This window comes from Excalfactoria chinensis, chromosome 4 (genome assembly GCF_039878825.1).
Source record: "Excalfactoria chinensis isolate bCotChi1 chromosome 4, bCotChi1.hap2, whole genome shotgun sequence".
Lineage (NCBI taxonomy): Eukaryota > Metazoa > Chordata > Aves > Galliformes > Phasianidae > Excalfactoria > Excalfactoria chinensis.
This window is the reverse complement of record NC_092828.1, coordinates 4,082,856-4,110,134: the sequence shown is the minus strand read 5'-3', so window position 1 is coordinate 4,110,134 and position 27,279 is coordinate 4,082,856. Positions and strand designations below refer to the sequence as shown.

At 36.4% G+C, this 27,279-nt stretch overlaps 1 long non-coding RNA gene across 2 annotated transcripts in view; it reads right to left on the bottom strand.

Annotated features, from left to right (window-relative positions):
• The window catches only part of LOC140251829 (uncharacterized), a 328,692-nt gene that overhangs the window by 276,570 nt on the left and 24,843 nt on the right, over nt 1-27,279 (bottom strand). The window lies entirely within an intron of this gene.

Genomic DNA, 27,279 nt, shown 5'->3' with positions numbered 1-27,279 from the left:
CCAACGAAGGCACACGAGGCACCGGAGGCACACACACACACACACACACACACACACACACATATATATATTTTTCCCCGCATAATACAGAAATTCAAATTCAGTTGTTGTAAGTAGCCATAGAATATTAATTACAAAATATTTTATTTTTATTAATTACAAAATATTTTATTTTTATTTTAAAATATTATTATTATTTTTTTTAATGACATTTTCTGCATCCAGAAATAGACGTCAATTATACAATATCAAAAAGGAGTAAGAAAAATAAACTATGGGAATCTGGGAACTAACAGATTTCTTTCAGAGTTTTCTTAGAGGCATCTGTGAAACAGACTCACATAAATCATAGAATCATAGAATCAGAATGACCCGGGTTGGAAGGGACCTCAAGGATCATGTAGTTCCAACCCCCCTGCCTAGCAGGGCCACCAAACATACACCTTTACTAGATCAGGTTGCCCAGGGCCCCATCCAACCTGGCCTTGAACACCTCCAAGGACAGGGCATCCACAACCTCCCTGGGCAGCCTGTTCCAGGGCCTAACCACTCTCCTAGTAAAGGTCTTCCCCCTAACATCCAACCTAAATCTTCCCTCTTTCAACTTGGATCCATTTCCCCTAGTCCTGATATTATCAGCCCTTTCAAAGAGTTTACTCCCCTCCTGGGTGTAGGTTCCCTTCAGGTATTGAAAGGCTGCAATGAGGTCACCCCGTAGCCTTCTCTTCTCCAGGCTGAACAAGCCTAACTCCTTCAGCCTGTCCTCATAGGGGAGGTGCTCCAGCCCCCTGATCATAAATGTACACATTGATACAAAGTCTAGACTTACATCCATAATTCTGTGTCCTGAACCTCTGATTTCCATCGAGATTATATCCCATGAAACTCATTTTCCATTCAGGGCCAGGTAAGTAGTACCTCGTTGTATGAATGCTTTACATCCTGCTCTTCAAATGACATGAAATTTAAAGAACTGCTTATACTATCTACTATTTCTAGCACAGTTTCCTCACCTACAGTTCTTTCCTTGACTCCTGTAGAAAATCATAGTTCTCTTTAATAAGCTGCTTTGTTGCTAACTCATATACAGTATCTCTGTACCTTTGGAACCTCAAGGAAAACAATGTTTTCTGTTTCCCTTGAAGTTTGATCTTTAAGAACGTCAATGCATACGAAGAATGAAAGATCTCAAAACATTTTCGTGGACCTTCTTCTGGAATAAAGATTCTTTCATTCTCCTTTGTTTTCTGCAGTTAAATGAGTGTGGCTTTTAATATATCCCTGTTATGCCAGAACACAAAGAATGTCTTTTGCATTTGGACCAGACAGTGATGAAGTTGGTGTTCATTTTCATTTCCAGTGGGAAATAATCTTGTTATTCCTGTCAGCTCATTGGGCCACCGCTGTGCTCTGAGTATGTTACTGTTCCCTTATGTGAACTGGAAAGCACTCATAACAAAAGTGTGCTCAGATGAACTTCTCCACAGTGAGCACTTGGGAGTCTCTGACATAGCAAAGGATGTGAATTCCTTATGATACCGCACCAGAAGTTTGCTTGCTGATTCTAACATGTTCATTTTGGCCACATTAGTCTTAATTGTTCTCCCTACTTTCATCAGACCCAAGGGAATGATACAGTGTACCTTGCACACATCTTCCAAGCTTCTATTCATGTTAGAAAGAAAAGCTCTTTCTCTGTAGGAAAAGGTGCTTTGATGACAAAAAGAGGTGATAAATACAGCTTAGTTTACATGATTGAAATAATCTCCCAGATAGCTTCTAGATGGCCGACAGCTGCAAAATAGAGGGGTATACTTCCTAAGGAACAAAAACTCTTTTTCATGGAAATTTTCAGGTCTTTTGCTGTTGAGCTGCCCTCTAACAAAACACGAAATGTTCATCATGGTTTCAGGCATAGGGAAGAATTATTTCCCAGTGAGAAATGTGAACACTTTGATTCAAAAGAGAACATGCATTTATGAGGTGGGCAATAAGTAGATGAGAACTTCAAGTTAGGGAAGATAGTCAGTTTGAAGTCCCTGCTTAGCCCAGGTCAGCACAGCATGTACCATCCCAGGCTGCTCTTTATCAGTGGATAAACCATTCATTTCCAAGGATTTTTTTTTTTTTTTTTTTTGTCTTCCAGTCCTAGGAAACTACCTTCTCAGAAGAGAGGTCAAAAGCAGGCATTAAAAAAGGAGAACTTTTTCACACTTGCAAGTAGGATTTGAAAAGCATAACTATGGCAATAGAGTGGTTGAATTACTAGTTCTGATAGATGCATTCTGTGAAGCAAAATGCAAACTGTGAAGTTCTCCTGCCAGCCACAAAACTTCTGCTAGCATTAGATTTCCATCTCCAAATGGTGAAATGCTGAGATTTGGAAACAGAATATGCAACCATTCTTTCTCCACCCTTTGTATACTCATCTTATTAAAACAAACAAACAAAAAACAAACAAAAAAACAAACAAAAACAAACAAACAAACAAAAACCTCTTCTGTATCATTTTCAGTAATGTACAAGTATTTTTGTATTGCAACTTCAATAAATTTAACTGGTAGCATTTTGTTAAGTATTTTTTAGGGGTGATGAGGGATTGAATAAACACCAGTAGTTTATCTTTGCTAAGTAAAATACTATGAAATCATTTCTTCAAGTCATGTAAATGCTGAGTTGCAAAAGATAAACCAAAATGGAGGTTCAGGAGTACAAGCCTAGAATAGTAAGTAGCCCATAGTTTAAATCACAACTGGACCTACAATTCCATTTACAATCATGATGATTGCACACATGCGAAAAATAAATAGTTTTGTCAAAATTGGTTCATACAAGGACCTTATTTACCCAAGCTATTTGTTCATACAAATTAAGCATGCAGTTTATCATCTGTCACAGAGTGTGATCCAGGTAGCTGAAAGTATACTAAGGTTGCTAACTATTTCTAACTTTTTCGTTATTTTCAATGATAAAGAATTGTTACTGAGAATGATTTTCATATATATCAAAAAAAGAATGTGGCAGAGGATTTAAAGTTACAGGATGGTTAGGAGTGATAATCTATTTAGCAGAACTTAATATGACATTTACAGCAATGCTTTTTCATCAGTTTGTCCTAATTCCTCAAGTAGTCCAGTTGTTAATTTAAAACCTATATTAAATTATTCTTCTTGAACCCAGCTTTTAGCTGCTTAGTATGTCTGGAACTGAAAGGTTAAGCAATATTATTCGACAACATCCCCATTGACAGTGTTTTGTTCTAGCAAGTCAAGATACTGCCATATTAGGAATTTGGAAGGTAGGTTCATAATGCAATTTTTTCCACACACTCTCTGATACCAAATATAAAACCCTTTAACCCAGTACTATCAATGGAGATACTATGCTGGTTGTATGCACTAAATAACTCTCTCCAACTCTTGGCAAAAGTGTTGTTCTTCAAAAATCAAAACAGTAAAAATACTGACATAGATATATTTCATTCAGATAATATTTTTCTTTATCTTTAAAATCATGCGCAAAATAAACTCATAGTTTGCATCATCTGCATCTTGCTTTTTGGGCTCCTACGATTCGGAGATCACATGGTTATGGATGATTCATCTAAGTTACTGTCATGAGCACAAGCAGTTCATAGGCACAATCTGTCTCACCCCTTCGCAGTTCTGTGAGCAGAACAAATTTGTCTCATTACTTTGGTTTTAGTAATTGATACAACAGTTTGGAACAGAATTGGAAAGGTGCCTTGCATTGACTATAAAAGCCCTGAAGTTGGGAAGATCACAGCTATCTGTGGTCCAGATATATGAAACATAGGGACAAAAAACATGACTTATCAAACTGATAAGGGCGCTTGGGTTGCAGAATCAGAACTGCATATTCTACTATTCATCCTGGACAAATCCTGTTTCTAAGAAGTGCTTTTCCCATAGAACTCTCCAATTCATTCTTTCCCCACAGTTCTGGGTCCTTACAAAATTATACTGAGTTTGTGGTAGACAAGTTCTCAATTTTGTCTATCTTAAACACAGACTCATAGCAGTAAAATAAATAGAGATTTTTGTTTTCAAGATTTGATTAAAAAGTATTAGTAAGATTGTATGTCAGATGAATGTAGTGTTTATGGATGACTTCTGAATACTTAACAATTAATCAGATTTAAAATAATAGAATTGGCTGTACTCAATTGCTGCAGTAGACGCTGTACTACAGAATGCTTATTTAGTTGTTCTTATTCCCTTCTTGATGGTAGGAAAAAAAAAAGATGACAAATCTTTCCCTCTCCACCCTTATCTCTGCTATTTAAAAATATTATCGATTTAACACTTTTTTTCTCTAAATCCCCAAATCTTTAAATGGTTCTTTATATTCATCCCCAAGGAGGAATGTGGTAGCTGTTCAATAGCTCATAGAACCACAGTGCATGACAACTAAGAGAAGGAACTACCCTTTAAACTATCTGCTAGATTTGCACTTTGTTGAACAGAGCTTTTAAATCTGAAAGCTATCAAGGACAACAAAGCTAATCATCTTTGTTCTGCAAAACATACTATATGTGCTCTGATAATAACTGATTAGAAATAATTTTATCTGTTATCCAAGAAAGATTACCCCAAACTACCATGCTCAGTAGTGAGACGGAGAGTGGACTACTGCATAATGTGCTGCTAACAGACTTGGTTGCTCTCTCCTAGGAAACTAGAAAACTAGACCAGATAGGCTTTTGCTTAAAATATGATGAATGTTGTGACTAGAAAATATGAAGGAATACTTTTTTTTTTTTTAATGCTGTTTATAGTTGGGTTTGATTAGAAGCCAACAGAGTCTTTAGAGATTTGTAATTAAGTTAAACATAAATCAGTATGTTCAGAAGACTCCACAGATAGTAGCCAAATTCTGATAGTACCTAACTCTCTATAGAAAAAAGATTGTATTTCTTATATGAAGTAGATGAATTAGCAGCTAAAGAAAATTTGAACATCATTTGATATGACTTTGTCACTTCACCATGTCAACTATCACAAATCTCAGGATACCCAAAGAGAGCCTTAAAGCTTTAGTGTTTTTGGTTTTTTTTCCCTGAGCAATTAGGTGGGAAACTCAGTTCTAATTTTCTTCCTCTTTCACCAGTGCCATTCTACATTACATCTAATTATAATTATCATCATCTTTTTTTTTTTTTTTTTTTTCTTTTTTTTTTTTTTTTTTTCAGGATACAAGCAAATTGAGATTCTGAGATTCTTGGGAAGAGTTTAGCATTATCTTGAAACAATTGCATCACAAGGCTTAGACCAGCTCAAAGAACATATTTATCACACTTGCACAGCATAATTAAATTCTGGATGTTCAGTGTCTGGTCTCACCATTCATATTTTTCCCTTCTCCATGAAAATACTATGAAAATATCACAAATACTTTAAGTACTACTTTTAAAAAAAAAGTGAGTTCTCAGGAGGCTCAAATTCTTCGCATACCCCAAATGATGCTTTCCACACAGTAATTACTGAAGTTAGAAGTTTTTGCAAGGCATCACCACTGGTAGAAGCAGTAGAAACAGCACGCTGTTTTATTTTTTCTTGTATCTTTTGATGTATAGATGATCCTACTCTAACCTCACTTCACCCCTCACTCAGACAGCTCCTGTGTTCCTACAATCTCTGTTCAACTACACCAGAACTCTTCCTGTAGAAAATGACTACTACCAAGACAGTGGAAGAATAGAAGCATTATTTTCTTCTGCTTTACTTTTTCAGCTTGAGGACAAGAAAAATATGAACAAAATACAAAGAGCAAAGAACAGCATAAAGGCTGACACAAAGCGTGGTACCAAACTTCTCCCATGCTTATCATTTTCAATTATTACCAATCCTGGCATCAAATAATTTTTATTTTGTTTTGCGTTATATGCATTTTGAATCATGATACTAATCTCATATCATAATGTAATTCATTATATACACACCATACATGCAAAAAAATGGGTTCCTCCTCCATTGCTAAACATGCACATAATGTTACGGTCCATTTTAGGACCCATTTATTACCTTTTTAGTGTAGTACAGTTAGGTTGTGGTTGTACTTGATGATCTTTAAGGTCTTTTCCAACCTGAGCAGTTTTATGATTCTATGATTCAACTCCCATAACCATGGAAGAAATCTTTGTTAAAAGCTGCATTTACATTCTACTCCATTTCGTTATATTAAAGAAAGAAACCAGCAACAGAACTGGTCATTCTCTGACTCAGCTTTGTTACTCTGATCAGTCTTCCAACACAAGTTGACTGGATCTTTCATCCATTTCTCAGAAAATGAAATCAATTGCCCAGACATCTTCCAGCATCTCAAAATTAGACTGCACCAATTGATTCTGTACATACAGGGAAAACAAAACAAAACAAAACAACAGAAAAAATATTTCTGTGTAATTCACCTCAAGAAAAGACTCTAATTGTAGTGGCATAAAGTCAACAAAATTAGTTAGATTTATGCTTAATATTCATAATGCAGATAATTTAGTAGTACTTCTATTTCTGCTTGTAAGATCTTGAAGCTTACCACAGCAGTAGGATTTTTTATTCCATTGAATCAGGATACGTGGCTTTTACCTTTCTTGCTTTATTTTAAAAGCACCTGCTTAACCAAGATTCTTATATTACTCCATATGGTGGAAAACAGGCTTGTAAATATCATGAAGGCTTCAACAGTTCACTAACTCCTTCCTCTAGCAATTTTAAAATGTCCTCCTGAGTATATCCTAATAGATAAACACAAATTTCAGTTTCTCTCTTGAGGTCCACACATTTAATTTACTTTTATGTTACTAGGAGAGCCAGTCGGTTAGAAACCAGCCTTACATCAAGTGATCAGTGAGTATATAAATTCCAAAAGGATGTTGCAGACATATAGTATTAGAAACATGAGCATTAGAAAGAATTAGGCTTGTGTGGTGAAACAAGCAAAAGAAAAATATGACCTTACTGTATGAATTAATAGGTTGCATACATTCCTGTTAAGAATTATGGGGTGTGATGCACGTGCATGTACACTGTTACAGCATCAAGTCCTTGGACATTCTCATTGTCATTACTTTTTATACACAGCATTTCTTATATTTAAATAAAATTGAGCAATCAAATAATATTCTTTCCCCCCAATCAATTTCTTTCCATCATCTCTGATAATTTTTAAATCAATCTGTTGCTCAAGCAGGTAACCTAGAAAACATCTCCAGTCCTTCAATCCCTCAGCCCTCACACACAGTTATTCTCATATATTCTTTCCTGTCCAACAGCATGTAGATCTAAGCATTGGTTTGGTCTTTGATAACTAAGAATAATCTCCTCCTCCCATTGATTTCCAGACAGTTATTATTCTCCCATTTCATTTTCACTGACTTACCAGATATCTTTTCTCTTTTGATCCAAAGCAACCACTAAAATTCATATTATTGATCACATCCATTTTCTATTTCCTACACTCCTATTTTCTTACAGCTTTGTAGTTTTTTCGTTCAACATTTTTGCCCTGCTTTTATCAAATGTATCCTAGGAACTGCAGCTAGAATTTTGATAGCATGTTCTTTTTCTAAGGAATTTTTGGCATGCATTTTTTACTGCCTTCATAGATACCTTTTGTTGTGTGAGATATCTGATATCGCAGGTGTCACTATTTTTCCATTTTGAATTTGGGATAGTAGTTCTACAAAATTCTAATTTGATGTACTTCTGAGATTTTTTTTTTTTATTTTTTTTTTTTTGCATTTCCCTCATTTCAAAGGAGAATTTAACAAAAGACAAAAGATAATGCATTAAACCAGAAATTTTCAAAGTTAAAACCAACTCGAGTATATAAAATAATGAAAATACAGTTAGACAGAAACATACTAAAATTTTTATATTACCATATTCTATAGAACCTTCATTTTAGAACCTTCATTTTTACTATCATTGCTATATGTATTCAGGGATAGAGCTGGTTGTTTTCAGAAGGTCAGAAGTTGCCTGATACTTACTATCAGTTTGGCAAAACCAATGAACATTTGCTTTTATTGATTGTGTCAATCTTACAGAAGAAACATTTAATAAAATGTATAATACATGTGTGTGTTTTAATCAAGAGATGGGGAGAAACTTTAATGATGTTGCACTTAACTGCTGAAGCTTACACTTTTTCCTGGTGCCTAATTTCATCCATTCACTTTTTCAATACCTATTTCTTATTTAGGTTTTAGAAGAGGCCTCTTGTGAATCATTTCTGTCATATGCCATTTGATTGGAGGATTAGTTTGTAGTTAAAGTTCAAAGGAGCTTCTGAGCAAAAAAAAAGTTGGTGCTGGAACTCAGCTGGTTTACCTTTCAGTTTTGCTAGATGAGAGTTAGGCTGGATTTGCATAGACATCTGCAGTTGATGCAGACATCCTACACCACCTATCTTGGCAGTTAATGGAAATAAATCATAAGGTATCTCACAAAGTATTGACATAGTCTTTCAGTTAAATCTAAAGAAGCCCCCTTAAGTGTACTTCAAAGACATTTCATGAAATTGAACTCATCCTGAAATTCAACTAAAATCCTTAGGTCTTTGACCTTCATAGGTCAAAGAACCTTGCGTGTAATAGTCCAACAAGTCCAATGATGGAATTCAAGAAAAAACAAAACAGCATACAGAAAAGTCTACTTATACAGGGGAGGGTGGGGAGGAAGTACTAGGTTCTTGGCCTTTAGATGGATGCATTAATTTAGCTGGGGGGCAAAAAAAGGAAAACCATATCTATTTAGATAGTAGTTCTTTATCATCTATTTTTCCCCCTGTGGCCAGTCACCAGTCTTTTACCTTTTCTGCTCCATTGGCTGCATTAGAGTTGGTAAAGCTACAAAAGGCACACACAATTGAATATGCACAGGGCTTGACTGACATTTCTAAACAGAAAAAAAATAATAATAATAAAAAAAATCACAAAAACCAGACATTTAACTGCTTTCTTCAAAGCAGTTAAAAGCAAAATTAACACTCAGTTATTAGGTGAATGAAGTAAGTTTTTCTTAGCTTTTGAACCCCCCCTCCACCCCTTTATATATATATATATATATATACACATACATACACACACACATATACAGAAGATCACAATTGTCCTTGAAGTGACATAAAATTAGCCTAACTCTTATACTGTCATCCTCTGTATCTAGTATATAAAAGAGTTCCTTAGCCATGCAAGAGAGCAGTAAGTAAGAGGGAAGTTACGAGAAACTACTGTTGTTGTTTTCAAACTGCTTGAAAGCTTACAGCCTCCATTACAATATTGCACATCTCTTGGGAAGAAAGAAGCATTTCCTCAAAACTGTGCAGAACATTGGCAGAATTCTGTGAATTAGGTTCTGTTGCTAATTTCAGGACAAGACCTCTTTTCTCTAAAACTGCCTTATGTTTACATTGTTTACTTTCACTCCTCTTTATAAAGAGTCATTACAAATATCTATGTGTGAAAGTGCAGGAGAACGTGTCAGTTACAATATGACTGATACTATAAGGAAAGAAAGAGGTTGTGACCTTACCCAGCAATTCTAAAACTGGCTGACACCTAAAGATTAGGACCTTGGCATGGCCACAAATACAATGGAGGTGATATTTCTGTGACATTTGTGCACCTCAGAGCATATTGCAGTTCCCTCTGTGCACTCTGTACCAAACTGTGTTCACATTAGAAAATAAACTGTGATCAAAGTAACCATGGCAACTCTGACATAGATGCACTGGGGATAGTTCATGTAACGTGTGAATATGTATCTGAGCAACAGCAAGCAAGATGAACACTGGGGAGAACATTCTGAGAGATCTGTCCTCATCCTCCCAGACCAACAGAGGATCCTGCTCATCCACTTCTTCAATATTGTTTGAGAATAGTCAGTAGATTTGATACAAGTAGTGTGAACTTATGAACTGATTCTGTCTGTGTTTTAGTTACCGGAGGTATGAGAACAGTCTTCCTAATAATGGTTTGTTAATAGGCCTGTGTATTTGACCCCAAGTAGGGTCAGTAATACCTGTATGTCTTCTCCCCCCAGAAATGCAAATATTAAAATCCTATTAAAATCATGATGAAATGCAACAGAACTTATCTACATGGATCTGTTGTCCTGTGAAGAGTCTCAGTTAATAAATGGCAGCTGAAGTAAAAGCAAAACGACTTTCATGAAAGATAATCCAGAAGTGTGCTACTGCTAGGATTTAAAGCACACATGTTTGTAAAGACCAAGTCAAAGTGGAAATGAGTGCAAGACCTGAGGCAGTCCAAGTAGCTGACATACGTAGGAGACCACAAGACTCAGAGTGCACTCACCAAGATGAAACAAGGGCATGAAGATGTGAGGACATCCACTGTTATACAGCTCTGTTCTTAAAGGTGAGAATTCTAGAAATGTCTTGTATTCTACCTGTGAGTTAGTATGAGTAATCCCTTTCCCTTTAACTCTCCAAGAAAGGCATTACATACCTTGTAGGCAATACACAATAAGATTTTGATTTGTATCTCATAAGACCAGAGGGGTTGACCAGTGCAGTGGCAAAAGACATGCACAAACTCCAAATCAAATCACATTCAAGTAGGAGAGAAACACTGTTAGCACCTTACAAATGCCTTTAAGGCTAGGAGTTCAACAAGAATATTGCAAACTCCTTTCTAGGCATTAACACAGAGTAATAAAAATAATAGTGCTTACTTCTGTGTAATGGTCTACATGCAGGAGAATTACTTGCACAATCCAAAATTGACACTGAGGCATAAACAGACTACAGTCCCAAGAAGGATATGGGAAAATATTTACTTACAACAATATCATTAGCAACATCAGTAAAGTGAGCTGTGTGGCTACTGCTTTAGATAATGAAGACATTAAGCTTCACTCTGTAATGTGAATGTAAAAATAAAAATAAAAATGTTAAAAGCACTGGGTTCCTAAGAATTTGGGTGGTTAGAAGATGGTACAGACTCATTACAAAACAAAAGCCAAAATAATGGAACTTTCCACCCACTGCTCCATTATCAGTACCTATCAAGCTGTCCACGGTATCCTGAAACTATAAGGAAAAAGGAGGAATTTGACACATCTGACACAATTAAAAAAAATAAAAATAAAATGAGGATTGATGTGAATGGCACAAAAGTAAAGACTGTCACAATATGTGGTATCAAATCTGATTGTTAAAGGACATGTTAAGTGCTGAATATACCAATGAGGAATGAGGCAGCTTATATCCCAAAAGGCTTTCCTTATCATCCTCTTATAAGAGAAACAATGTTGGAGAAAAAGAAAACCTTCTGGTGATGGCAACTACATCACCTTACCTGCAGAAAACGTGTTACTCCACTCATGGGTAAAGATGTCAATTCTGAGTGGGATGGCTATGATGTATTCTACTGCTGTTAAGCAGTTATTCTACTGCTGTTAAAGCATCTCCAGACTCCTTTGGTTTCTCTAGTACATAAGACAGGTACTATTCCACGGGAGATGCCTCAAGAGAGATGCTCAGACATATCCTACAAGTGGTGAAACATACCCCCGTAGTACTAATATGGTGAGGAAAATCTAGAATGACTCATCACCTAACCAGCTCTGCTAGCCTTTTCTATTCTTTGAATTTTTTAACTACACAGACGAGTATGGAAAAATACAAAGAGTGGGAGACACTGCCCATGCTCATGGATAACAAATTAGGCTGTAATATTATGAGTTAGTAGAGTGAAAAGAGAAGTAGGTTAATCAAAGATGGAATACCATTTTACAACTCTTTCTGGAACTTTCTCCGACGATTTAATTCAGTAGCTACTGTGAGTATGCAAGCTGAAAAAAAGCCACAGATGTAGGAATGGTAATAATAATAGACCTTTATTTACCCTGACTGTGAGGATCTTCTCTTATGTAAACCAAGTCAACACAGGAATGAGATTTTGAAATATGCTACCAAGGCTACTAAGCAAGAACAAGGTGAAGATAGTAACAATGAATGAGGAAATGGCTTCGAAAATTTAAAGGAACCAAAGTAATAGAAGAAATGATATTACAAGACTTACACATTGTTTAGGGGACGTGGGTAGGAAAAAACGAATCATACAGATGATGTGAAAACACTACGACTATTGAAACTGCGTGGAAACTAAGACAGATATTGCACTTCATTATGAAACACGATTTTACTATTAAATATCCATCCATCTGTAAGATCATTGTCAGCCAAATGCTGTTTTAAAAAGTAAAGCAACTCACAGCCATTCTTGCTTGTGAGGAATATGTTAACTTAAGATCCAGCAAAGCTAAAAGCAGAAGAGAGTAGGTCACACAATATTAGGCTGTGCAGTGTGGCAATGAGGAATGGCATGGGATAGGAAAGAAGCTGAGCCGTTTTGAATCAAAGCATCCTGACTACTCATTTAATCAGTGCACTTTAGTATAATTCATTCTGAATTGGCTACAATTCTCCAGCTCACAGGCAAGGCAGTAAGCACACACAGTTCACTTAAGGGCTCTTTTCACCCCTTCAAACTCCTTACTCACTCCCTTTCTCCAGCTAATTTTGATGAGATGCTAATTTTGTTAGAATTTTTCCTTCCCATGAAATGTTTCAATAAACATAAACTACTTTCTTTCGAGTTAAATAATTACTCTTCACCTCAGATCTGGACTCACATTCTAACAATGTTCCATATTTCAAACTTCAGTTACATATATCATAGCTTTATTTATATTCTAAGTTTTTGTCTTTATTCTTAAGCCTATTTTTTCCGAAGAGTGGAAAATAAACATGTTTGTGAGAAACAGCTTGTTTATCAAAAACAGAGTCAAGGCACACAGCTATCAGAATGAAGAGTATTGACTGCTCACTTGAAGCAGTGAGTCAATACCCTTAGCAACCATGGCCAAGTCACGAGGTAACTGAAGTTACGTAGCCTTCACATAAAGAATCTTCTTTACTTAAAAATCAGATCTTAACACCCAGTGATACCAAGAGTCTGCCCACATAGACTCTCAGTGGTATAACTGAGTCAGAATCATAGTATCATCTACTCTGGGAAAGACCTTCAGGATCACCAAGTCCAACCACTGAAATGAGCTACTAAATTCCATGACTAAATCACATCTGTAAGTGCTACATCCACATGCCTGAGATACCTCCACAGACTGGAACTCCACCACCTCCCTGGAAAGTCAGTTCAAATGCTTCACCACCTTCTCTGTTTAGAATTCCTTCCTGATGTCCAAACTAAACCACCTCAGAGCAACTTAAAACTGTTTCCTTGCATCTTTTCACTTGCCAGCTGAGAAAAGTAACTGATACCTCTTCACTACAGCCCCCTTTCAGGTGGTGGAAGAGAATGATAAGGCCTCCCCTCGGCAAAAGGTCTGCAAGAGCACAAAACTGAATAAAGTATTCACAACTTAATACAATCTACTGGTGAGACAATTGCTTCTCAAGTCCTGCTGAATATCTTTTGACGGACACAAGCTAGAACACTATGGGCCCTGGTGGCTACCTCGGCATGACAGTAGCTCATGTTCAGCCAGGTTTTAAACAGAAACCCTAGATCCTTTTCTGTGAAGCTTTCCAACTACAATTCCTCAAACCTGTACCAATGCGTGAAGTTGTTACGACCATACACAGCACCCAGCATTTAGTTTGACAATCTTTGTGATTGACATCCTATTTATCTGGCCTTCCCAGATCCCTCTTCAGAGCCTTCCTATCCTCAAGCAGATAAAATAGAGAAGTAGGCTAAGTGAAATTGTTAATCTAAAGCTGAATCTCCTCGAGAATTTCAATTTTCAGAATACTGAGGAATTGAAAGTTTTCATAGCTAACTGAGAATCTGAGAAGATACACAGAAAATGCTGATTGAAGATTTTAGGAAAATATGTCTGCCACAATTTTTCAGATAAAAGATTTCCACTTACCCAGTAACAAGTCCTCAGTCTCACTAAACATCTCACTGACAGAAAGCACACAGCAACGACCTACTGAAGGAAGGCTGTAGTCAAGCATGTTGTGCATTTATACTAATGACTGAACTACACATTACCCATGTTACTTTCTTCATGATTTTCACAACTTTCAAATGTTTTCTCTTCTAACCTTGTGACATTGCCTAACACCACTCCTATCAGATATTTTTTTATTTAAATGCATCTTCTTTTCTCTTTTTACATTCCTTGTTTCCTTTTGCCCCCCAAGTACATTTTCCTAGTCTCTGTTCTATTTCCTTAAGCTATTCTTCCTTTCCTCTTCCCCATCCAACCTTTTTAAGAAGAAAGCTCATTGTGAGAAGTTATTTCACTGAGATGTCACTGTGACAAAACATAAATTAGGAGTGAAAATACAGTAGGAACAGTTTAACGATCACAGTGATGTAAAAATACCTTTCCTCACAGAAACACTCAACTTACTTTCACTGAACCAAAGGTTGTGTTGAGGCTTCTTCTAAAGAAAGCTTTCTACTCTATGAGTCTTTACAGGTTTCTTTATTTACTCTTGTCAGAGTATCTTAAGCAATGTTGTAAAAATGAAATAGAAGCAAGCTCAGAGTACCTGAACATGCATGTATCAGCTTTTTTTTCATCAGAAGTAATGGCGCTAATATTTTTCTTTTTCCTCCTTTCCATCAAATGAGTACTTTTTCATGGCCTAATAACACAGTATAGATTTTTTTTAAGGCTTGTCTTCAGATAAGATACAAGATACAGTCTTGGTCAGTTCCCAGGAAGACTGTTAGCCCAGAATAGCAATGGTAGATGTTGGCACTTGGAAACAGCGAAATTGTTTCTGATAAGTTCTTTACAGTACTAGACAAAGTGCTGTTAGAAATATCAAAGACCATATATATAGAAAAAAAAAAAAATTACTTACCTAACTGACAATCACGTCTCTGGCCATAAAACACTCCTCAGAAAGCTTGACATGGAACACGTGTTTTTGGAAATTTTTAAATATATTCTTAATTTACGCATATAGGTCATACAGATGTCTTCAGGCTTGCTCCATGGTCAATACATTTATATATACAGCTAGTTTGGCTTGATTAATGTTGTGGCCAAGTTTATTTTTCCAGGCAAAGCAGAAGTGGTTTTTTGCCATATCTTAGACATCAATTGAATGAAAGAAATATCATCCCACTATACATCCAGGCTCTGTGTTCAGACTCCAAACTGCTTCACTCTGTATCAGAGATGTAAACTAAAGTGATATACACTTCACTTATAAGAGACAGAAAGACAGATACTTGTCAATACAAAACTATGATATGGTAATTTAAACAATGGACACAGCAACATAAGATTCAGAATGGCTCAATATCCTTGACTACTTGCTATGTAGAAGGTGGAGTTGTACAGTCAAACCTTAGCAAAACTAGTGCAGCTTAAAACTAACACTTAGCAAAAGTTTGTATGGGCAAACTGGCACCACCACCTGAAGTGGGATCTCTACACAAATGAAAGTAATCTCAAGATGTATCCCTACTCAAGGTGAGATCCTGATATGCAGCCACCCGCTTGCAAGGAGAAATTAAAGAATCTCTTTGGCTGCTTCCTATTTATGGGGTAGGATGACTGGCATATTACTTAGCATTGGTATCTATTCAATCAAGTGTGGTATTTATTCTTTAACCACCCAGTTTGATCCTGTATTTTGCTCATCAATTGTCTGTGATAACCTTGATTGTTATCAGCCTTGAGCTAAGGGCAAGCGAGGTATTTTGCATCTCTTAGTATAAGCAAGGCCCTGGGCAACAAAACCAGTCTGAAGGAGGAAGCTGGGGGACTGGAAAGAGAGCATACTTTCATACTCTGATTACAAAATTGTTTTGCTGAATAGGAAATCCTATCTGAAGAAATTTTTGTGCTTTAAGTAATCCATGAGCTTTGTTTCCCTGCAGGCAGGTACCCAGTTTTAGTTAGCAGACTAAGTACATAATGTTACATTTATTGAAACAAGATAAAGAGTAATACTCAGCAGTATCTGTTTCAAACTCTCCTCACTGCTGAGAGGACAAGAAAAAATGTTTCTGATTAAGCATCTTAGATTACACATGATGAATCTAGGTCTTGTTCCCACTGTTGGTTTCCTGTCTTCTATTTTTATCAGCCTTAACATTTAGCTTTACTACATGCCTTTGAGAATATCACAATAAATGTACGGAATTCTTAAGTATTTGGGCATCAAAAAAGTCTGGAAAACAAGGAAAGCTAAAGGTGATGTTCAGAACAGAAGTTTACTAATATTGCATAAACTTTTCAAGAAACATTTTAAGAACACCTCACCTTGAACACAATCAACAGCCATTAAAACTTCTCGAACGGCGTACAGAAAAGTAACTGCATTTGGAGTTTTAGATGAACACAGTAGTTGTATGAGTCCTTTGTGGCAAATAATTTCAGTTGATGAATTTTGCTGTTCCTGCTGGTGCTCTGTGAATATTTTTTCTTTATTTGAAATTATGCACAAATGTCTTTAGTGAATGGTTTGTTTGTTTGTTTGTTTGAAGATGCTTTGCAAATAGTTCATAACAGATATTTGTAATTTTCTGCTTTTTGATGAGATTTGTTTTCATTAAGTATCGTTTCTATTCCTTAGAAGTTTGATTTATCTAGCAAAACAACACAGCAGGAACTGCATATTTTACACGAAGCTATCTGAAATCAACTTTAGTTGATTTAGTGAATATTGAGAGTTGAATGTTTTGTTGGGTAGAATTCTCATTAACGATATCTAAGAAAAAATATGCAGGAAAAACACACTTTATTAAATTCTGAGTCTAGGGTGAGTGAATGACTCTAGAGTCCCCTTGTAACAGAAGTTATTTTATAGTTCTCACAATGAATGTTTTCAAACTCCCTATACATATTTGTCCCCATAATTTATTACTGAAATGAGAGGTGAATTCATCTCTGCAAATCCAGACACCTATATATTAGTTTTTATGTCTAAACTAATTATCATCATTACTTTCTGCACAATAAATATGGAGTTTATTTATTTCTGCTGTATCAGACTCTAATGTGAAAATGTGATAAATTTACTGTTTTAGAGTACCTCTGGAATTCCACCAACAGACAACCCATTTACTAGATGCCTTTTATATGTGTAAAATTCAGTGAAATTACTTCTGTACAAAGTTCAAAGGATCGTTAACACAGAAATAACAGTAATTGTAGTATATGGCAGGAGCAAGACTTTGAAAACAGCATTAACCATCTGAGAGAAAGTTTAATTCCACAAAATGGCAAACATGCATGAACTAAGAAAATCTATGAGAAAACCTGGGACCTCTAGATTTGAAAGTATCAGAAAATGAAGCAACTGATCAGAAAGTTGCCGGTACCTACTAAATTAATATAGAAGAGTGACAGTGAAAACAGAAAAGTTTAATTTGATACAAAGCTGTATCGATGTGAATATACAAAGCACTAGTAAACTACATAACTTATGATCACACATACAAAAAGGATCAAGCTAGAAAGGGATGAGAGGCTCAAATAATCAAGAATAACTTTCTTACTACCTGATTTGTTTACTTTCAAATATATATTTGAAGAAGTGGGAATTTCTTATAAGTGTACACGCTTAAAGAAGGCAGGCATAAAGAAGAGGGAGTGTGAAATTACTTAAATGTAAAGGCCATGTTTGAATATGGGCTAGTGGATATTTAATGTTCAGGATAGAATGGAGATTGTAAAATAGAAACATCTAGTAAGTGGTATAAGGAACTTGAATTTGGGACAGGGGAAATGAAAAAGCACACTAATGTTATGAAACAGATTATATGACTTGGCAACATAATTATTTCCTCCAAATTCTGTATTTCTCTCAGCACTTGCTTCTCTTCCCATCCCTTCCCTTCCTTTTTTTCCACCATAGAAGTGTGCCCTTCTTTGGCCTTCTCTTGTGCTTCATTAAATCTCATGCTCACAAGCATTTACCAGAACACTCTTCCAACAGAACAGTTGATCCATTGCCAAAGGAAAAATGAAGCAGAGAAACCCTGAAAGAACATTTTCCTTTTCATGAATACTGTGCATGTTCAAGAATCACCACTGCTCAGTACAGTATCAACTTTCTGCTGCAGGGAAAGGGTCAAGTTTAATACATCCAAGGATCATCTAAAACTCACCAGACATCTGAGGTCTACATTTAGTGAACAGAACTAATTTTGAACCGTTATTTCTCGTTGAAAGGTCATTCATGCAGGCAAAAAATATTTGTTTATCATTGCATAATCTGTCCTTAATTATTAATGGTTGAATGCAGTTTAATTTAATCTCCAATCAAGAAAAATCTATTTTGCTGCTCTTGTCTCCTGCAATTATAAAGAAGGATAACCTTGGCATAGTACCTGCTTTTTTTTTTTTCCATGAATGCTTATGCTTTAAGCTACTTATAAGGCTATTTATGCCATTGTCTTAGACTGCAGAAGTGTAAAGAGAGAAGGAACATGATGGATCACTGCAGCTGTAATGTGTGGACATACCTTGAAAGTACATGGGGCCAGGCTGCTCAGTGGTTAATGGCTTGCTGAGGTTGACATGCCCTTGAAGGGGACTTGATGTTCCCTCATGGGTGTGTTCTACATAGAGCTAAGAATTTTGTTTGCCTTTGTGGATAGTAAAGGTTACTTAACATACTTAGTACTGAGGGAAGAAGGACTAGAATAGATTAGTCTGTGAGTCACCCTTCCTGTTCCTATCTTCCTAACATGAAGAAGAGATTTTGATCAGAGTTCAGTGTTCAGTTCTTGCTCTAATCTCTGTTATTTCATGGTGACAAGTCAGGCTACCTAATTCTAGCAGCTATTTTTTTCCTGTAGGGATATCCTGTAAACCCCCCAAGTAAAAGAAATTATTTCTCCTATTCCTCAAACCACTGATCATGCAGGAAAATCACATTATTGTGGCATGAATAGTCAGGGGGTAGGATTCCACAGAGACTAGATTATGTTCAAGAGAGGATATCATTCGTACAGATTAATGATTCAGTGTAGAGATAGCCAAAGAAATGTTGGAATCATTGAATCATTAAGGTTGGAAAGACCTCTAAGATCATCAAATCCAGCCATTAATACACATCTATGACAGCTGTAAACCATGTTACGTAGTGCAACATCAATTGTTTAATTGAAAATTTCCAGGGACAGTGACTCTACCATGTCCCTGAGCAGCCTATTCCAATACCTCATCACTCTTTTGGAGAAGGAATTTTTCCTAACTTTCAATCTGAATGAGAGAAATGAAAGAGAAAAATGAAAGAACATTAATTACATTTGAGATCCAGAATGGCTTACTTCTAAAGAGAGTCCTAAGCCATTTACATGTTCTCCTTGCTCTGCTTAAATCATAATTTGGTAGCAAAAGGAAGAACTTTAGGGCACAATAAAAATAAACTGGTTTGCATGGTTGACACAGAAATGTAATGAACACTCCTCCCATTTTCACTCTGCTGTCAGAGCAACGTTTCGTGATCATTCTATGCAGATGCCTCATTCAAGTCTTCCCAGGAGCCATCCAGCCACTTAGTGCAGGTCATCAAGTTGCACTGCACTTGGACACAATGTGTGTTGTTAATAATCTGAAGTGACAAGGCTGCATAAGAGCTTTTTCTCTCCAAGGAAAACCATATTAGCTGGATTTAATATGATGAAAAGGAGCCTTTAAGATGGCCTAAGGAATGACCAAATTTTATTTATGTTCCATGGGATCTAAGTGGAAGTTTTAATTATAAGTCCAATATGTCATGTTCTATTTAAATGCTGCAAGTTTGTTTTATGTTGTATATTTATTTAAAAAAAACTCAGTCCCCAGGTAACTATAAGTTATTAAATAATTTCAGTTGAGTTTTTTTTCAGTTTTTTATTTCTCAGTATTGACACACGATATACAAAAATAAAAATAAAAATTAAAAATAACACAGTCTTCTGCTTTTCGTAAATAATATAATAGTACATAAAAGGAGATGGTACTTTTTTACATGAAATTCAGGATTTGATCAGAAGAGGTAACTTTTATATTTTACAAAGGCTCCACTATTTCCTAAAAATGTAGAATTTATTATAATTATAATGAATTTTAACCTCCATGGGGGATGGGGCTCTAACTCTTTCTTTCTATGTATATACAGCTGAGCTAATGCATAATTGCATATTTGCAAAAAATAGAAGTAACTGTGTAAACATTTTGACCTAGTTTTGTTTGGGATAAAGTTAATTTTCTTTCTACAAGCTGGTATGGTATTGCATTTTGGATTTAGGATGTGTATAATGTTGATAGCACCCCACTTTTTTAGTTATTTCTGAGCAGTTCTTCACAGAGCTGTGGACTTTTCAACTTCTGGTGATGCCTTGCCAGAAAGGAGGTGTGGGTGCACAAGGAACTGGGATGGGACAGATTCAGGACAACTGAGCCAGACAGGCCAAAGGGGTATTCTATACCATATAGTATCATGAAGAACAATAAAACTGGGGGAGGTGGTTAAGGGAGTGACCGCTGCCCAAGGACTGGCTGGGCATTGGTCAGTGGGCGGTGTACAACAGTGTTTTGCATTGTTCATTTTGTATATCATTTGATCATTACTGTCATTCCTATTTTAACTTCCTTTCCTGTCCTTTCAAGCTGTCTTTATTTCAACACAAGTTTTACCTTTTTTTCTGATTCTCTCCCTCGTCTCATTGTGCAATTGGAGTGAGTGAATAACGGTGCAGTGCTTGGCTGTCTGCTGGGTTAAAACACAATGGCTTTCCACATGCCTAATAAAATTTGGCATCTTATGAGAGCAAACAGACAGCTCCAGCACTTCTGAAAGCAACCTTGTGAGGGAAATGAGAGTAAAGGACCTGCTTATTTCCACTGTAAACTGGAAAATCTGACTTGGATTAATAACAAGGAGAAATGATAACAGCTCCCCCTTTTCAGTGTTGACTAAGGCAAGGTTCAGCAGAAGAAATACCTGTGAGTTATATGGACCAGACCAAGATTCATATTGTCTACTTCTGTTATTATTTTCCCATTAATTTTCTATCACAGCTGGAGAATCCATTTCTGTGGAATAGGAAATCTTCCTTAAAATTCACTCCTGTGATGTTAAGTATTTAAAGATATCCGGACAGAGCCTTATGATGACCCTTCTCACTTGATCTTATTTTCCTATCTAAATCCTTGCTTTGACTTTGCTATCTCCTTTTCTCTCTGCAGGGAATTTTAAATTTATCTTTCTCCATCCTCAACTATTTCAAGGCCACCAAGGCATTTTATTCACAAAGGCAGACTTCTTAATATACTGATAGGAAGGATACACAAATATGACAGTAGTACCAGTGGAGTAAACATATTGGAAGTAAGTGAATCTTCATTATCACCTCAATTATGAACCTGATCTCTGAAAGCTGTGACAAATACATTGGCTCATACTTGAGTTAAAAATGAAAACTTATTTTTATTTCTGTATGTCAAAGAAGAATCAGCCCTCGCTTCTGAATGGTGTGAACAACCTGGTAATTTCATGACCCAGTCACTATAAGTGGAATCTTTGAGTCAGCTTAAGATCTACCTTGGAGATTTGACATGCTGTGTATATTTGTTTACTTTATAAAAATATCACAGATAAAGCTTATAGATGCTGTGAGGCCTTAAAAGGAAAAGAGGGCTGGAACATCTCTCCTGTGAGGAAAGGTTGAGGGAACTGTGCTTGTTTAGCTTGGAGAAGAGAAAGCTCTGGGGTGACCTCATTGTGACCTTCCAATATTTGATGAGAGTGTATAAGCAGAAGGGGGAGCAGCAGTCTAAATGGGTTGATAGTGATAGGACAAGAGGGAATGGTCTTAAACTGAGACAGGGGAGGTTTAGGTTGGATATTAGAAGGAAGTTTTTCACACAGAGGGTGGTGATGCACTGGAACAGGTTGCCCAAGGAGGTTGTGGATGTCCCATCCCTGGAGGCATTTACATCTCAGGCCATTCTATGATTCTATGAAAAGCCAAACTGAGATTCACAGAGGCTACTCAACTGAGTCACCAGAATGCAAACAAACATTCATTATTACACTAGTTTCTTCAAACAAGAAAATTTTGTATAGCAAGGAAATCCTCTGATTTACTTGGAGTACATTCTTTTACCTGCTTTCTGGAAGACTGAAAATTATTTTAGTGCTAGCAGGGGTATAAAGTAATACTTGCTTCTGGAGAGTCATTGACTAGCTTGGATTTCTTTTATTCTACAGAATAACAATCTGTGTATGTTCAGTATTTACAGGTTTTTTATTGTGTTTATCTGGTGTATTCTTGTTTCATACCATCATAGAATCACAGAATGGCTCAGGTTGGAAGAGACCTTAAAGATCACCTAGTTCCAATCCCCCAGCAATTAACAAATATTGATTTCTGTTTCCCTACCAGGAGTGAATTTCCATCTCCTTGCAGCAGATCCCTAATATGTCTTGGAAAGGAACTAAAAGTGACTCTACAGAGACTTCTCCTGTTTTCTATGAGCAGACATGTAGGAGGCCTATTATATTTTCTCTTCTATGTAAAAGAGCTCAGCACAGAAACTTGCATTCAAACACCTTTCAATGGCTGCCTTAAAATTAGGCTTACTTATTTCTCTCATAGAGGAAGGGGAAAGAGGGAAAATCCCAGGTTGAAAATCTTCAGATATCTGGGAAGTTTTGCTAATGGTGAGATGGTGGAAGATTTAGTCTCTTATATGTTTTGTAGTTATCCTTTTGAAATCTATATGATAAAGGCTGAAACACACTGAAAAATGAAAACAAGCCTATAGAACAGAGCTTGCTCTATTTCTGTTCAGACTGACATTCTTTGGACAAATTTGTCTTCATACCTGTGAGCATGATAGCAGGCTCTGATCAGGCAGTTGTAGAAGGGAAAAGACATAAAGTTCATAATAAAAGAAAATAAATTTTGTGAGATCAGGTTTTCAAGGGAGAGCATTGGAAAACGGGATAGGTTTGGTCTTAGCCAATACACTTAAGGGTTGGCTCCCTGCACAAGAGAATGAATGAGAGACAAGATAGATTGAGTAAAAATTGAGTGCAGATGTGTGAACACAGAGCTTCAGATTAGAATGACTTTTCACAAGAACCTTAATGTTTGGGTTGATTAAGGTAATGAGCATCTTGGGCTTAAGTTAAGTCCTAAGGATAAGTGATATGAATATTCCCAGATGGAAAAAAGTATTCATATTTCCATGCCAATAGTGTAGAGCGGTCTGTTACTTGCTGTAACAGATAGGACTATAAATGACAACTCTTTATAGGGCTGTAAACTGCAAGTTATCTTTACTACAAAGCTAACGGGAAACAGATCAGCTGCACACACACATATGTCAGTGTGCCACAGTGGGACCATGCTCATTAAATTGCTGTCTGGTCTTTCCCATAATTAATTGAATAAATAGCCTATACTGTATTCCCTGTAGCTTTGCCACTTCTGCAGGCAGTTCTCCCGGGCTCTCCTGCTTGTTACATTTCTTTCAGGCCATGCCATGGCCATTTTAAGACAAGAAAAGTAAAAGATGCAAGAAATCTTTCCCAAGGCTGATGCTTCCAATGGAACTTCACTGAAACAGGCTGCCCAGGGGAGTTGTGGAGTCTTCTCTGGACATATTCAAGACCTGCCTGGACTCCTACCTGTATGACCTGGTGTAGGGAACCTGCTTTGGTAGGGGGATTGGACTCAATGATCTCTGGAGGCCCCTTCCAACCCCTATGATTCTGTGATTCTGTGAACTTATGACCTCCTTGAGAATATATAACTGCTATGGGATTCCTACTATGAAATATACTGTTAGAATGTTTTGGCCAGCAGGTCTACCAAATAGAAATGCTCAGCCTGGAGTATTTTTAGAGTTCTTAGAGTAGTTCTTTTGTCAGCAAGACAGCTTCATGCACAGCCCCAGACAATACTTTTGTTGTTTTTCATCTTATATTCCACTTTGCTCTTTCAGCACCAAACACAAGTGTTAATGTACTACAGAAAGCTAGGTTTGATGCCTATAGTACCATAGAAATGGTCAAGCAATCAGCAATGTAAAAATTAATTCAGAAAGCAATTCATGAAATAATAGCTAATATCTGACCAGAAAATTGTTTCTGTATCTATTTCTAGCAAAGTATTAACTTTTCCATTAGAAATTGTAAGAGAGATTTGGGTACCTGTTTTCACGATTACCTTGGACATAGTTTGCTACACATAGGAAATTTTTGTTTATAAGGACTCCTAGGTAACATAAATATACTGAAAAAAAGCTTAACTTTTATTTCCAAAGCCCAAATAATAGCTGTAATAGACCTTCTGGGCTATTTTAAGAATATCCTGTCAGAAGTGCAATTATCAAAATAACATTTTAATGTGCTGTTTCACTCAAATACATTTTAAGAATGAAAAATGATCTCTACTTTTTTCCTGTTTTAATGAGAGTTACTTTTGTTCTGAAGCAGAACTATTTATTTCTAAGAAGGCAAAAAAAAAAAAAAAAAAAAAAAAAAAAATAGAACCAGATAAAAAATAGCAATTCTCCCACCAGTTTTATTTCTAGCTTTCTTTCAGTAATATTTCCTAAATCTCAGAGGGTAAAGGCTCGTAGTGAGAACAGACTTCACAACATATCTATCTTACATTGATTTTCTGCCCTTTCTCCCCCAAAATGGGGGGAAAAAAGACCAAACTGAGAATGTTACAGTATTGCTACCTCCTCACAATTGACCATCATTGTAGTCAGTGATCATTTAAAGAATAAACATTGTATTTCAAGCAGGCAAGGCGTAAAGAGAGACATGGTTATGAAATAAATAACAATACCAGGAGACTAAATGCATGTTTTCGACCTGTCTTCACAACTCGTATATAAGAAACAATAGTAAGTTTGGAGATATTTTAGGCCTTAGGAAGTGCAAAGTGCCATAGTAATATATAGCAAATTGCACATTTTTTGCATTTCTATACAGCACAAACCTGTTTTCAAGGGGAAAGAAGGGTAGTTAAGACAAGAAAATACTGACCAAATTTTATTTTTAATTTAACTCCAAAGTTTCAATGACTATAGCTATAATTATAGTCAAGGTCACTATGATGTTTTTGTCCTCTTCCTTTCAGTGGTAGGGAAAGAAGACAAAAATCAAACTAAACTTCTCAGCCTTAGCATGCAAAGGTACTTCAGGAATCTGAATTCTAAAATGTCTCTCTAAAGCATCTCAGGTCAATAGAAATTAGTTTGAAATCATAGAATCATAGAATTGCTATGGTTGGAAGAAATCTTAAATATTATCTAATTCCACACCCCCTGCTCAGGGCTGGCTGCCCCCCACCAGCTCAGGCTGCCCAGGGTCCCATCCAACCTGGCCTTGAACAGCTCCAAGGATGGGATACCCACAGCTCTCTGGGTAGCAGTGCCAGGGCCTCATCTCCTTCTGAGCATAAGATTTCTTCCTAACTTCTAACCTAAATCTCCTTTCTTTTAATTTACACTCATTCCCCCTTGTGCTATCACTATCAGACTGTGTAAAAAGTTGGTACCTCTCCTGCTTATAAGTGTGAGAAGGCTGCAAGGAGGTATCCCTGGAGCCTTTTCTTCTCCAAATCAATAGTAACAACGTTATCTGATCTCCTGAAGTAATATGTCTCAAGATAAAACCTAGAATATGTTGTCTATTAGTAGCCAGATTACAATGTGAAACGGTCAGGTATTGTCAACGTGCTTTCCAAGGGAAGATTTTAATCCAGCACTAAGTCTCTAGTCATTGACATCACGTAGCTCTGATGATGGCTGATGTCAATTCATAATTCACAGGAATTAGAAGGGAAGAAAATATGATGCAAATATCTGCAAATACAGAAACACGATTATGAATTAAAATAACTGACCATCCTCCATTAAGAAAAGAATTGGATCAGACTTTATGCTGAAATGTTAGAAATTGTTGGAAATGAAATATATGTAAATGCAGAAAACTTCAAATCAATCTGGTTCATCTATAGACTTTCAGAAAAGTAGAGATGAAAATTTTCTTAATAAGTTATCCAGATGAGTTTTTCAAGCTGCTGCTGATGAACAAATTAAAATCCATGCCATGGATGTAGTCACTCTTTCTTGTACCTGGTGTAGTTTTATCTAGACTAGTTTGCCTATGGGAATGCCATATGAGACCACGTCAAAAGCCTTTCCAAAGCCAAGATACATTACATCCACTGCTTCTCCCTATTCACAAGGTCTTTTACCTTGTCACAAAGGGAGTTTAGATTGATTTGACATGATTCAGTCCTGACAAATCTATGCTGGCTGCTATTCATCTCCTGCTCATCATTCTGCTACGGAAGCAGGAAGAATAATTGAAGCTCTTTCACTACTGATTTTGTTTGCATCAAAATAAGTCTGACATTTAATATGAAATTGCTCCATTAATCCACTTTCTCTCATAATCAGGAAAATTACAGTAAATTTAATTGTAAGTTTTCAATACAAAATAATGTTGTTGTTGTTGTTGTTTTTCCCTGCCATGTCAGTACAATAAGGAAGATATGCTGGGTTTTCTTTTTTGTACATAAAAAAAGTGAAATTGAGAGACAATCATAAAATTCAACCAGTTATAACGGTGGATCATATATGGCTGCTTCTTTAATACAAATGCAGATATACTTTGCCTAAATGTGTGATTTTTTTGCATAAATGAAAAATTAATAATGATTTCTGAACTGTTTGCTACTCAGGTAAGATACCAGAAACGTAAAGTATATTCAGATTCAATAGCATAAGGGATGATCTGCTTGCCAATAAGTTTCAATCTTGTTATGGAAAGGTGAGAGGACAACTTCATCCCTGCAGGCCTTTTGGTCTTTGCTTTCTTGCTGAAACTATGAACAAAGGTGCCAGTCAGTGGTAGCTGTAACACTGATACCTTCTCACTAGACCCTGGACTGAGTCCAATACCCATCCCATATAGGTCACCAAGTACCATCTGTCATTAGCGATCTGTAGTCACTACTTACATGCCAAATCTCATCTAGTACTGGTGAGTGAAAGACTCTCTTGTTACCAAGCCAAGTGAGGTTGGGCTCTATCAGCCCTGCATTTGGATCATACATCAACTGTATATACTCTCCATTATTACTTAGGGAATCTTGCTCTGATAAGTTCAAATTAGAGAAATTTATTACCAGAACTGAGATAGTATTTCTCTTTCACACTGTAAAGAACCTACCCTTTGTCACTCTGAGGCAAAATCATATATCCATTT